The sequence below is a fragment of the Meleagris gallopavo genome, chromosome 14, assembly GCF_905368555.1.
Source record: "Meleagris gallopavo chromosome 14, MGAL_WU_HG_1.1, whole genome shotgun sequence".
Classification (NCBI taxonomy): Eukaryota; Metazoa; Chordata; class Aves; order Galliformes; family Phasianidae; genus Meleagris; species Meleagris gallopavo.
In genome coordinates this window covers 4,119,018-4,132,611 of record NC_139417.1, presented here as the reverse complement: position 1 = coordinate 4,132,611, position 13,594 = coordinate 4,119,018, and the positions used below count along the sequence as shown (strand labels likewise).

The 13,594-nt window shown below is 41.2% G+C and overlaps 1 long non-coding RNA gene across 1 annotated transcript in view; it reads left to right on the top strand.

The window, feature by feature from the left end:
* Positions 1–13,594, top strand: part of LOC109369903 (uncharacterized) — a 93,989-nt gene that overhangs the window by 58,537 nt on the left and 21,858 nt on the right. The window contains exon 2 of the long non-coding RNA XR_002119550.3: positions 13,415–13,585. This is a non-coding gene — a long non-coding RNA (uncharacterized LOC109369903). The remainder of the gene's footprint in view (positions 1–13,414; positions 13,586–13,594) is intronic.

The following is a 13,594-nucleotide window of genomic DNA, read 5'->3' as shown; positions in this document are numbered from 1 at the left end:
AAGGAAAGTATTGTCACAGCAAAATCAAGGAAACCAGAGCTATGTGCAGCTCAAGAGAAGTGCAGACAGTGCAGCCCTACCAGGTCTCAGCTCTGAGGCCTTGCAAACCCTGTGCAAAACGTACGGCCTGTTGGCAATGGCAATGCCCTAACAAAGGGCTACCCACTTACAATTCTTGGCTTTGAAAGCAGTGCTGCTTTACTGCTAGTGTTACAGCAGCAATAGAAAGGCACAAATGAAAGTGAAGCACCATTTTATTAAGTGCATAGGAGATAGCTTGCAGGAACACAGGCCCCAACCTCGAAAGTTTGTTAAGTAAGTATTGAATAAGATGGAAGTATGTGAAGAAGCCTTTGGCACAGAAGGATAAAATTGCTTGCTCAAACATGTAGGCCAAAACATTGCTTGAGGACTCTGGACATTTTCCGTGTTGTAATTGAACACATTCCAGTTTTGCTCCTTAATAATAAGACCACATGCACCTGGCATTCAGACTGGTGGCAGAACTCGGTTGAACTGAGTCCTAAAAGGGCACAGTTGGCAACGATTCATTTGATCAACGTTCTTTTTCTGTTTGAAAAAGTAGCAAGTGGTACCAGTACATTCTGCCAGTCGTCTCAGGGCAAGGAAGTGTAGCTTTCCTATGGTGGAAGACTAAAATGCTTCTTGTGACTTCAAGTCCAACTACCTTTGGGAATATTCTCTTAGCAAAACTACACTGTTTGATGCAACTTGATCAAGTGCGAGTGAGCCTAAAACATACATAAAAATGCAGTATATATGTGAGGAATATGTGTATGCAAATTGCATATGTACAAAAAACCTCTTCAAGACCTAGTTTAATAGGAACTTGTGGAGATACATTGTCAGTTTCGAGAATGTACATTGTGGCCATCTTCACCAGTGGGAAAGTGGCTTAGGATCTGTTTCTTTCAGGTGACTAACTGTATTGCTAGTTGCAGTGGCATGTGGAGAATGCTGCATACATATGCAGTGACCTTATCAGTGCTCACTGTGAATATTTTTTCTCTCTATTAGGCTGTGAATATGTGTGGGGACCAAAACTGCCTGGTAGCCTTCAATTGTGATGGGAAGGTGGGACTTTCAATTAGAAATAAAGAGCATTATGAAAATGTTAATGAAAAAGTATATTCTCTTTCAAACACCATCTAACAGAGCAACGTCCCTCTGCAGATACAAAATATCTTAGCGTTATTCAAAGAAAAGAAGCTTAAGGAAAAACGTGATTATGGAGAGGAAAGAAAGAGGCAACATTCAGTTTAGAAGTTTGTGACAACTTTTCTCTTGACAAAGCTGAAACCTGAAAAAATTCAAATGTACTAAGCAGAGTTTGTGAGGGTGGAACAAGGAAAATTTCAACCAAAAATTATCCCATTCAAGGCCAGAATTTTTCCTCTGATAAATGAAAAAGATGTGAGAAGCAATAATCAGCTTTGTGGGCAGATTATGATAGTTAAATACAAACAATAGAGCACCGTCTCTCAAGAAACAACTTGGAAAAGAGGAAAGAAGTGGGAGAGTAGGAGGAAAGTCTGTTCAAGGATCTTCCTGTCCAGCAATAACTGAGGAAATGTTACTCAGTGTTCATAAAAACAATCTTTCACCTAGAGATAATATGCAAACAACATAGTGTTGCAATTTCCTTAGGTTGAATTATTTCCAATTAAAGAAGATTGCTCTGCATTTTGTCCAGTTTTCCTCTGAAGCTTGGAAGAGGCAGCTTTGTTTCCTCGTGATCTCTGTTGGCACCAAAAGTGTTACTGACTAACTGCATTCTTGAAGTCCTTTTCTCCTTTGGGTGTATGTCAGGACAGTGGGCACAGCCATGCAGAGGTATTTGTGGCAGCCTGGACTCCCTTGCAACAGTGTTAGTTCATTTTGATGTTGTCTTGCATAAGACATTTCTTCTGAAATTAGCTCTGCTTCTGATCCTTTTGCTGCCATTTAAGGCTTGCACAGATCACAGCCTAGGCCCAGTGCCCTGCCATTGTCGGTGTCATCCATTTGTATTTTAAGCTGTTCAAAATGAATTCTGCTGCTCCAGGTCTGTGTGGTGCTTAGCATGATCAGGGGTTGTTGATAGTGCTACTGTACAAACCATTAATTAGCATTAAGGATGTTATTCGTGCTGGTATAATTCAGCAAGAGATAATACTGTAAATAAGCTGATTACAAATAGAAAGACTTGGAAATGCTATTAGAGAACCTCATCTCTAGCTGGTCCTGGTCCACTGGCTCAGGTGCCTGGATAGCTGTGGCAGCATGCAGTGACTGGCCAGGAAAGGCCTTAGCAAAGCTTGTGGCTGGAGTGTCAGAGGACCACATTCTGCCTGCACGTGTAGAGCGAGGCTCCCGGGGGCTGCTGGCCCTGTGCATGTGCCTGGAGCAGGTGGCTGTACACACAAAGTAATAGCAACCGAGTCTGCTCTGCTGATGGTAGGTTTTCATTTTTCTAAAAACTGTAAAGAACATCTATCAACAGATCTGACATCAATGGTTCATACTGTGCATAGCGGGGAATACTGCAAAGCTAAGCACATTCCTTAAAATAAACCACGCAACACCAAAATAATAAAAAAGGCCCTGATAATTTAATATTGCTGATGAAAGAGTGGCTTAACTATTTAAGCACAGGGCACAATCTTTTTTTCCCCACACATGCCTCTCAAAAAAGGAGGAAACTAGACAGGAAAGCATTGTCACCAGTCATTTTGCAGTGGTGGGTTTAGCAAGCAGAGAGTTCCTTTGTACCTGAAATCATTAACTTAGCATTTGTGGATTGAGAGCGTGTGCTACTCTGATTCTCAATAGATACTTTTTTTTAATTCACCACTAGCTCATCCAAAAAAACCATGTCATCTGCAATAATTTAATTGCAATATTTTCATTTGAATTAATTTGTAGTGTTGAGAGGAAATATTTGCATAGGAAAATCTTTGTAATTTTGATTTCAAAAATGGAATCACTCATGCATGTTGTAAGAATTAGTAAAAAATACAAATTAATATACATTCTTCTGTATCAAACTGGCTTTTATTTTTAATTATAAATACTGCCATTCTTAGCTCTTGAATAATTATAATTTAAATCAAGATGCCTGGTGGATGCAATGAGCTTTGGGAGAACAGACATGGATCATTTTTGTTCTCTTTTAAGAGTGTATACCAAAATTCTTGCACTCATAGCAGGAAAAGTGTTGAGAACCTAGTCATACAAGTGCAGCAGCACTTCTTCCTATGTCTTTGGCATCACTACCCCAAAAACTTCAAATGGCAAATTAAGGATCTTGATAATCACTCTGTAGCACTGACTAAAGGAAGCAAACTGGAATTTTCAGCCTCCTTGTCAGATCTCTGGCATACTGCAAAATAAAGGCAAGCGAGATGTTCCACAGCATTTGGTGCAAGGAACACAAACGTGTGCAATTACTTTGCCTATATCCACATTGTTAGATGTTTAAGGCATGTGAAATAACAGCATAGCTAAACGTTGCTATTTGGTTCAGTATAACAAGGAATCAGAGCCAGTATTTGCTTAGGAGTTGATCTTGGTCATTGAATTGTTATCAGTTTGAGTGCCATGAGGTATTAGAACTAGAGATAAATGTAGGTAACAATAGGATTTTTTTCTTTTTCTTGCAGAATATATGAAAGGCCATGTACTTGAGAATGCAGGAAATTTAAACATTCCCTGCTGTTCTCAGTTCTCAAGATGACCATCAGTCCTTGAGAAATAGGAACGTTTGCTGTAAGTTCGTGTAGTTAGCTGCACAAGTAGTAAGTGCTTTTAAGATTGTTACCCTTAACGACTCTGCAGCTCATTTATTTGGATGTGCCTTCAGCAGGTACCTGCAGGTTAAAAATCAACACAGTTGATCCACAAACAAGGTTGGAAACTTCTGCTAACAGTAACACACAAGTGAATATGTGTGCCAGTCTAAATTTATCTGCTTGTGATGCTTAATAGCTGAGTTTCCTATCCATGACAACCAAAACCAACCCATCCCGTTTTGTTTATAAGCATTTACTGAAGGCACTGAGGCACAAAGGAGGAAAGATGGGGAGAAAACAAATGTCCACAGTTGGGCTTAATTATTTTTTAGCTGTAAATCAAACCCTTTGTGTCAATGTTGCATACACTTTTTCTGGAAAGGGCAGCTGGGTTTTTAGCACACTTTCTTCTATGACTTTTTTTAAAATGTAAAGGATAATCAGCTGCAGAAGAACAATCTAAAGCAGCACTTGTTCCGTTGCTGTGTCAGAACACACTCCAAATGCTGGGGTCTCTTTGACATCCATTGCGACTCCACTTCCAAGCACAGCAGGTTTTAGGAAGATAGCAAAGTGTGTATTTCTGCGATTCATAGGTGAAATACAATCTCAGGGTGTTTTCTGAGATCTAAGAGCTGGTGGTAATGCAGCCAGGCAGTCCTCTCTTCTCTGCAGTTGTTCCATCCAGAGATGTTTGGGGTGGGCTGCCTGAGAACGTCAGTGGGCACCGCTTCTGTGGTGAATGGAGGCTGCCAGGGCAGTCAGTGGGCTGTGCAGGTCGTGCTGTTGGACCCACTCTCGCTTGTTTGCCAGGGCTGCAGGACCCAGGGCTGCAGGCAGCTGATAGTGCATTGCTCCCGAGTCCTATGACATTCCTTTCACTTTTGCAGTGTGTAATTCTACCTTCCTCAGAGGTGTTCCTAGACCTCAAAATTCAATTCCTTTCGTGCTTAAACTATTACAGACAATACATGGTGTATCTGAGAGGAATACTAACTGGAAGGTGAACTCTTCCTGGTATGGAGAGGTGAGACCAGGTGATAACATATCTGCATTTGATGCATCTTTCTGCAAACCTTTCACCTTTCAGCATGTTATTTCAGGAGAGTATTGTAGTTTCTCTCATAAATAGTTGTAAGAATGGGAATTGTGTCAAGTGAGATACCAGAAAAGCAAACACTTATGTTAGGGTGTGTTCTTCTAATTTAAAATCAGCCAACCGATCCTGCTGCCTAACAGTTTTCTTTAGCAAATTTAGCTCTCTGTTTGCTCATTAGTGCACTAATTTTGAGTCCTATAAATACACACATTGTTTTTAATCAGTACAAACTTGGGAGTGAAAACATTCCAGGATTCCTACAGATTTTGATAGATCTGTGATAAAATATCAGAGATAATGAATAATTCACTCATAAGCATAATTAACATTCAATTAGAGCAAAGGAAAACCAATGAGCTATGCTCAGTGCAAAAATTTAGCAGGCAATGCTATTACTTTCCTCTTTTATCTTGCAAGCTTATGATCTGCTTATGATCTGTGAGGTACACAAATATTGGTCTTGTATTTTGTAAAGATTTTTTTTTCTAAATGTGAATATATATTTTGTACTTCTTCCAAATGTTTCTCCTGTACTTGTGGATCAGAGATTCCTCACTTTTGTGCTGTGCTGACTGGTGCTGCAAGTGGCCTCCACATGCCCAAAAATCACAGTAAGAAGAAATTTCAGGGTGATGATGACTAGCTAAGCAAGCTTGATGGCAGCAGAGGTGTTGCTGAGAGAATCAGAGGCAGAGACAAAAGCAAGGGAAGTGCAGAGAGATCTGCAGGCAACAAGTCCACAGAGAGAGAAGGTCTCATAGCCCATGTTTGATATTTCTGCGGAGGCCAACAAATGCCTGTGAGCTGCTCAGGCGCTGTTAACATGCTGTGAGATGATAGCGCTGCACATCTGAAATAGAAGAGCCATTTTTTGGCAGCAAGAATTAGTCCTTGTTTCTTGTGGCTTCGCTTTTTGTTTCATAGGGAAGTTTATACCAGCTGAATTTTATTCTCCACAATCATTATTAAAAACATGGCCAAGCACTCCTATTAGAAAAAAAGACAAAACAAGCAAAACAACAAACAAGTGGTAATAGCTGTAACAGCAAGTCTGGCACAGAGAGAGGAAAGCAGCGCAGGATCTCTAATTCCCAAAGCACATGCTGTGCTATGGAGATGAATGGTGGCTCTCCAGAGAAGACTCTACTGGTAAGAAATGACATCCTGTCTGCTCATGTTCATCCCCCTCCAGTGCCATTGCACTAAAGGGAAAACACCTCTGGTAGCATGGAGACATGCATTAGTGTTCTTGACAGAGCTGAACTTTAGCTTTATGCCATTTGTTTCTGGGCTGTTTCATGGCTCTGAAGCAGCTTTGACTTAAAACAGAATTGCATCAGGTGGGTAACTGATTGTGCACAGTGGTGTCTCGTGGCTACGTCCCATCCCATTCCCATTTGTGTGTTGAAAACTGTCAGTGCCAGGGTTTGTGCCAGCAGTGCTGTGAGGCACCCGGGCAACTTACTGCCCTCAGATTCTTGTGCACAAGAAAAAATCCTCAGGTGCCTTCTAAATTGCTGTTATGTTGGTTTCAGTGCAAATCTGTAAGTGCTCGTCTCGTCAGCCTGTGGGCTATGGACAGAAACAGCTGCAGCTGCCTGATGCCTGCGGTACCTACAGAGCACAGCACAGCACAGCCTGGCACTGGGTAATGGCTGTAGTTCCCAGCTGCTGTTGAACTGCAAATTCAGTACGTCCAGCCTGCATTTCTTATTTAATTCATATATATATATATATATATATATTTTTTTTTTTTAATACAACAATTCTTCATAGCAAATTTAGTTCTAAAAAAACCCAACAAACATAGTCTGAATACGTTATTTCTTCTTATTAAGTAGAATTCTTCCAAAAAAATCAAAGTCTTGAACTCAAAAGGGGGCATAGATTGATGTCTCTCATCTCTTGAAAGGCTTTCTTTAGCCTGTTAACTTTTTTAATAACCTCATAATGTTTCTTTGAACATAATCTCTCATGTCCCAAGGCAATTGTACTTAATGCTCAGCGGCAAATTGAATTTAACATGTTAAAACCACGGTCTAATCAGGTGTGTGACAGATGGGAGACAGCATAAAACACTCTAAAAGTCATAGCAATATTTTTAGAATGCATTAATATTAGTGAATATATTTTCTTGTTTGATGGGAGAAGAACACGCACCTAATTTATTTGTAACAGGTTTTCTTTTTTGTTTCTATTTCTGTGTGGATTCCTTCTTTGCTTCTTTTTCTCAATTTCTGCAGAAATAAACCATTGCCTATCTTAAAAAAATATAGATATTATCTAGTCTTACCAAACCTCGTGGTGTATTTTTCAGAGAGGAAATGGATAGGGTGATTACACTGGGCTTTGGTGTTGAGCATATTTTACCTCTCAGTGAATCCACATGTAGGTCATCTTTCTGGAGAAGGCTGACATCTAGATGGGCTACACTTGCTCTTTTCTTTAGCAGAATTCCTACTGCTTTCCTAAAGTCTTTTTTTTTTTTTTTTTCCTGCACACTGTGTATAATAATAAGGCTGTTAATCACTGTTAACTGCTGAACTTAGAGGCTAGATTTTTGAAGCTTTTTAACAATGTCTGCCAGGCAGTCTCAGAGGCTAAGCAGATGAAGAACAAACTGATATTCCTCCCAGATTGATTGTCAGAAGGAAGAAAGCACTAATTCAAGCTGAGTCACCACAAGAGTACATCAGAGATGTTCCTAGAAGGGACAGGTTACCCTAAACGTGGGAGCTGTGCAGTAATACCGAGCCTCTACTGCTTATGTTTGGCATCAATCCTGCACGATTTATAAGATTTGCTGTGGGATGTTGAGGGAAGAGTATAGTTCTTTTTCCTGCAAACTGCAAGGTTGTATAGAAGTGACTGATGGAAGAAGAAAAACTATAGGGAGGGTTTCTAGAACAGGACTGGAAGCTGGATGGTGGAGCCAGCTGTAAACAGATGATGAGCACTTCCCACATTAAGGCTACTTTTCATTGAGGTATTGATAAACTGTGTCATTTGGATTAGCTTGGGCAGTTCACCATCATGTTTTGGGCTGGGAAAGGGTGGCTGCATCCTGTCAGAATAAGTAGCTTTGGCTGTAACGAGCAGACTGGTGAAATCTCCACACTGCTATAAAGGGGCAGACGGGATTCTTGTGTTTTGCGTTCTAGCTTTGGGCCCAGGTCCTCTGACATACACCAACGTGGCAGGGAAGCCTTCCAGCACTGAGTCTGGATTGAGGTGCTGTGGGTTAATGCACCTCACACAGACATGGGAGGCATTATGGAAAGCGTGTAAAATGCAGCAACTGGCGGCAAAGGCCTGTGAAATTAAGATATCCTCTCAGCCTCTCATCCTTGGCCCCAGGAACCCGCTGATCACTGCTGTAACTCAAACTCAGATTTATCATTCATAGCAGTAATACATAAATAGAAATTGATGAAGAAACCTTTGCCCTATCTTAAAAGCTAAGGTGATTCAAAAAGCACTTTTCTTGGCTTTGTGTTTGTACAGTGCTCAAAATAATGAGGTTTTGGTCTAGCCAAGTCCCTTGGGGCTGCTCCTGGGAAGTAATGATAAACTGCAGTGACCAGATATGGACAACAGCTTTAGTAATGAGAAATGACAGGAAAGTTAAATATGGATGACCAACTGAGCTTAATACAATCATACAAGGTGCAATATTTTTTCCCCTATAAAATTCATGAGAACATTATCAGGGCCTGTTAGGGTAGCTTCTGCCAAGTGGGTCTCAACAGTCAGTTCAAATGGTGAAAGCTGTCCTCTGGACTGTCCATCTCAGACCATGGGGAGACAAGCTGGCCCTCAGACACAGGCTACAGGCTGCGAGCCACCCCACTTTCCAGCATATGTGCTTGTTACAGACTTTAAGGAAACCAAATTTTCTTCTTTTGTCTTCTCTTACTTAAATCAGTCACTAAAAAAATGTACATGGCTCGTTTGAAGACTCAGCCAGTTTTGGCATTTGTACTTACACTGACAAAATGCTGGCCTGTGCAGAGCATTGGAGGAACATTGTTCTGACAGCCCATTGAGTTTTACATTTCCAAACTTTCCTGGTTAATGTAGCATGGACCACGCTTTGCTCCCCATGCCTCCCAACCCCGTGCTGACGCCATGGCCCTTGGAGCTGCTGGCAGCCTGCACACGTGCCCAAGGAGCAAGCCTCACTGCCCACACCTCTGTGCTAGGGAACTGTGCAAGTAACAGTGCTAGGAAAAGTGACAACAAAATTCCGATGAGGGACGCTATGTGTATTTCTCCTCCTGGTGCTAAAAGGAGCTTAGTGATGGACTGATGTTCTGACAGCAGTGTGATGGTTCAGAGGTGCTCTTTTGATTTGCATTTGTATGGTAATGCAAGCTACTAATGATTCCTACAGCAATCACTTATCTCTGAAAAAATGAAATTTTTTCCTGAAAAGCCATCAGTAAATAAAATGACCCCCATCCACTAGTCCTAGTTTCATAATCTGGGAGAATTCAGTTTCGTGAGATAAAGAAAAACAAAGCCATATGTGGAAACACAAAATGAGCTGGCCAGAAGCCTCTGGAGAAGACACTGAGAGTTACAAAGGAAAATTAGGAGCAGAAAATAAACCATCTCATCAAATATTTAAAGACAAGTAATACACAGAGTGTAAAGAACTAAGAAAAAACTTTTCCGAGCATATTTGTAGGTAGGCAAACAACTTAAAAATAACATACACAATTCTTGTGCTGACAGTTGTACAACTTTGAATGATTGTAATTGATTATAATTCCCTGACAGAAAAAGCAGGTAGATTGATATCTTAGTATTCTCTAGACTTGTTTTGTTGTACTGCTTGTTAATAAGCTCACATTCTACTAATTAATTGCAGATGCTTGAATTTATGTCTTTTGTTTTCACCAAAAAAGCCCATATAGTTTCCATACGTCAGTGGTTAGGGGCCAAAATGTTTATCGCAGTGCACTCTAGTTTTCTTTGCTTTCACTCACAAAATCTATAAAAAGAAGAAAAAAAGACTAATAGATTGACTTAGTACAGATTTGTAATAAATCTTTGTTAACAGTTTTATAAGCTGATTGATAGCTTGCTTTCTTTGTTTTCTCTCTTCAAAGTGAATGTTTTCTGATACTTCATTTATCGTCTCAGATTGCCAGTACTCCGTTTGCTCACTCATTTATTTAGCTGAGTTGGAAACAAACCTTCTTTTCTAACCCATTACTCTTGTAAGAAAAAAGAATGCATATAGCCCATTTGACCTGAAAAAGCATCAAGTTGACATGTTTTTTTTTCCCCATGTTTTTCACTGTAAGAGGACCGTCTGTGTGTTTTGGTTTGTATTGTTATGTCAGTAACACTACCAACACTACATCACTGCTGCAGAAGCTCCTGAGGAACCACCTGGCAAGCGTGAGCTTGGCTAACTTGAGGCACTGGAAGAAACAAAACATAGCACACAGTACTGTCAGACCTCAGTTACTGGCAATCTTACCTTAGTGCGTGAGCTGTGCAACATAACACTGCTGAATTGTGGCAGTGATGAGGCAACCTAATAATAGAAACATAACAATTCAACAGTAACAGTAACAGTGAACGTGTGGTGAGCACAAACCCAGCTGTCACTGTGAGTGCAGACGGATCGGCAGCGATAGCCATGCAGAGCTCTCCCACGAATGAATTGTGACTGAAGGTTCAGCTACGTACAAAACAACTTTTCTTTCTGAGCTTCTGCCCAGCCTGGAATTCCTGACCTCAGGATGGGATGTTGGGCTCAATCCATCACTAGGGCCGGTTTCTGGAAGTTCAGTGACTTCGGTGAAAAATGGAATTAAAGGAGTGATTTATTTTGTCTGACTAGTATGAGAGGGTTGAGGTGGAATGTTTTTTCTTCAAAATCCAAGTCTAATTGAGTAATTTTGAAGGAAATGCTGACAGGCAAGTTCTGTCCCAATACAGCCTGTTAACAGCAGGAGAAACCAGGCTGGGAAAGGTCAGCCCCATCGCCCCTAGACTAGGGGTAAACCTGTGCAAAGATCAGCACTAAAGGTCATGTGTTGCTGATGTATGACAGTTGTAAAGAGCAGGTTAAAAATGCTGAGCTCTGTCACTTCTAGGGCAAAGTTAGTTGCCTACAGTGTGAGCTGGTGTTTCTCTCCAATGTTTGGATTAATTATTTTGGTCATTCATTCAGTGCAGTGTTTGCAGTGCAGCGCAATGAACTGAAATGACCTAGAAATAATTCCCTAACAGAACCTGACACTCTGGCTCATATCCAGAGAGAGATTTATCATTTTACTCATAGAAGATCTTATCAAAACGCTCCTCAGTCATTTCAGGGCAGCTGCTTCAATTCCTACAATACCAGGTAGCTTTATACACACAAGCACATATTTTGCTGCTTCCTGCTTTGGAATTTGTGTGCTCCGGGACGACATTTTAGTTGAAAAACTCCCACAGAGACCCACAGCATGCTGCCTGGGGAGCACAGTCCCATCAGAAGGAACTGCTCTGGCAACACCAGGACCTCAGGACCGACCATGTGCTGCTGCATCCCACTGATGCTGATCACCCCTTGTGCTGCTCTGAAGGGAATGCTCTTTGGAAAGGCTGGTTTACAAAGAAACAGACTTCTACATGTAGCCAAAACTACCCAGCCTGGAAACCCATTCTTTTTTGGGCCCTGGATGCGTGCTGTCTAGCCTGTTTGCCCCATTGAAACCCTCAGACATTCACTTGGAAATAATCATGCTCTCAGAAACGACCCTTTCTGTTGTAATTTGCCTTCCAAAGGGTCACATTTGGAAGTGTCAGCCCGGTAACAGAGGAACAGAGGCTGCTGCCTCCCCCATGCTGCCAGCCACAGGGCCAGCTGGCTGCACAGTCCTGGCTGCAGTTAGGCTCTGCAAGGCACAGTCAGGTGTAGAAGGAACTGTGTGTTCCTTTTGCCATTTTCTACTCAGTGTTCCTTTAAAATGTTTATCAGCACCTCTTAGCTGCTTATCTCTGAAGTCATGTAAGATATTCTAATAAGACTAAAGCACCATTGCTGGCAAAACACATTAATTTTTGTCCCTGTGACAATGCCTCATTCATCTTGTCCTTCTCTTAGGCAGTGTTGGACGCATTTAGCACCACCATGTACTTATGACTCACAAATAACTCACCAGATTATTTCAGCCTGCTTGACATTTAAAATGATAACTAAATATTTGCCACTAATCTTAATGTGAGACCATTTATAAACCATGAAAAATAGCAGGTATTAACTAAAAAACAGTGAATAGTGTAAGTTCTCCCATACTAATCATGTGTGTGTTCAAATTACATACATACCTATCCAGCATGGGGTTGGCAAGTGGGGATTATTCATTCCCTTTGCTGTAACCTAGTTGGTGAATAATGCTGTTTTAAGGCAAGCTCTTGAGCTGCAAGGATGCTAGAGCTAATGACCCAACTGTCTGGTCAGAAAATGGAACAAAAGGAGACAACACAGACCTGCAGTCCTGAAAATCAATTGGATTTCTTAGAAAATAAAATTTCTCAGTGTCCATAAAATGTCAGCAGGAAAGAATGGCTTCAACTTGTTTGTGAGCAGAGGAAGGCATAAAAAGTGACAATACTTAGATCAACTTGGTAAGAAGACTAAGCGCTACAAAGTGACTAACATGTTGAGCTTTACCCACTTTAATTCCTCTTTGTTTTCTGATCCTTCTGATCTCTCTCTCCCTCTCACTTTTATTCTTATTTCACAAGAAGAGATGAAGTGAGATAGATATAAACTGAGAGAAAAAAATAGGAAAAGCTGCATGTAGGTAGAAAAAAAATGCCTTTCTTATCTGTCTTATTTCAGACAGACTCAGGCAGTGCCACTTGTCATGAAGATAGTCTTGACTGATGCTCTTCTTCCTTGTCATCATGTACTGAAGTGCTGCTTAGTCTGCCTGGAGGAGAACTGCATTACACCTGCCTCTATCACAGCCATTGTGCTGTCACCATGGCTACAAGCGAGGATACGAAGAATTGGTGGAACCATGGGTGATGATCTGAAGGTAGAGCAGTAATTACTACTGTCCATTCTGGACCATTGCTCCCTTGACAGCAGATCATGCTGCAGCAGGGAGAAGTGGGACAGTTCAGCCTGATCTTTCTGTGCATGAGAGCTGTAGTGAGGTCCAGGAAGAGACACCAAGAGGCACAAAGTGCCCATATAGACTGTATGTACTTTTTTTTTCTTTCTTTTCTCTGATTTATGAGCCTGAGTAATGTTAGAAACTGTGAAAGGAGAGGAAAAAATATAAAGAGAACGTTTAGAATACAAAACCTGGAACGTTCAGTCCTGCTCTGATGACTGACCAGCAAAACTGGTTACTTTGTGGTAGTTTGGAAGACTTGCGGACACTGAGGTAGCAGTTACACCTGGTTGGCACCTTCTGCAGCGCACACAGATCCGAGCTGATCAGCTCAGATTCCTGGAGAGTAAGTTTTTTCATTGTTGCTTTCCTCATTGAAGTCTCTTTGTTTGTAGGTAACTGTCAAATGGACTTCAGACTTCTCTTCATTGTGACCACAAGTAGAAGGGACCAAGATGTGACTGGCTGTTTGACTGCAACTCACTTCTGCTCCTGGCTTGCTTCAATGGCAGCTGCCAAATGCAGCCGTGACCATGACGTGGTTTTGGCAGGCTTAGAAGCCTAAGGTAAGCCTG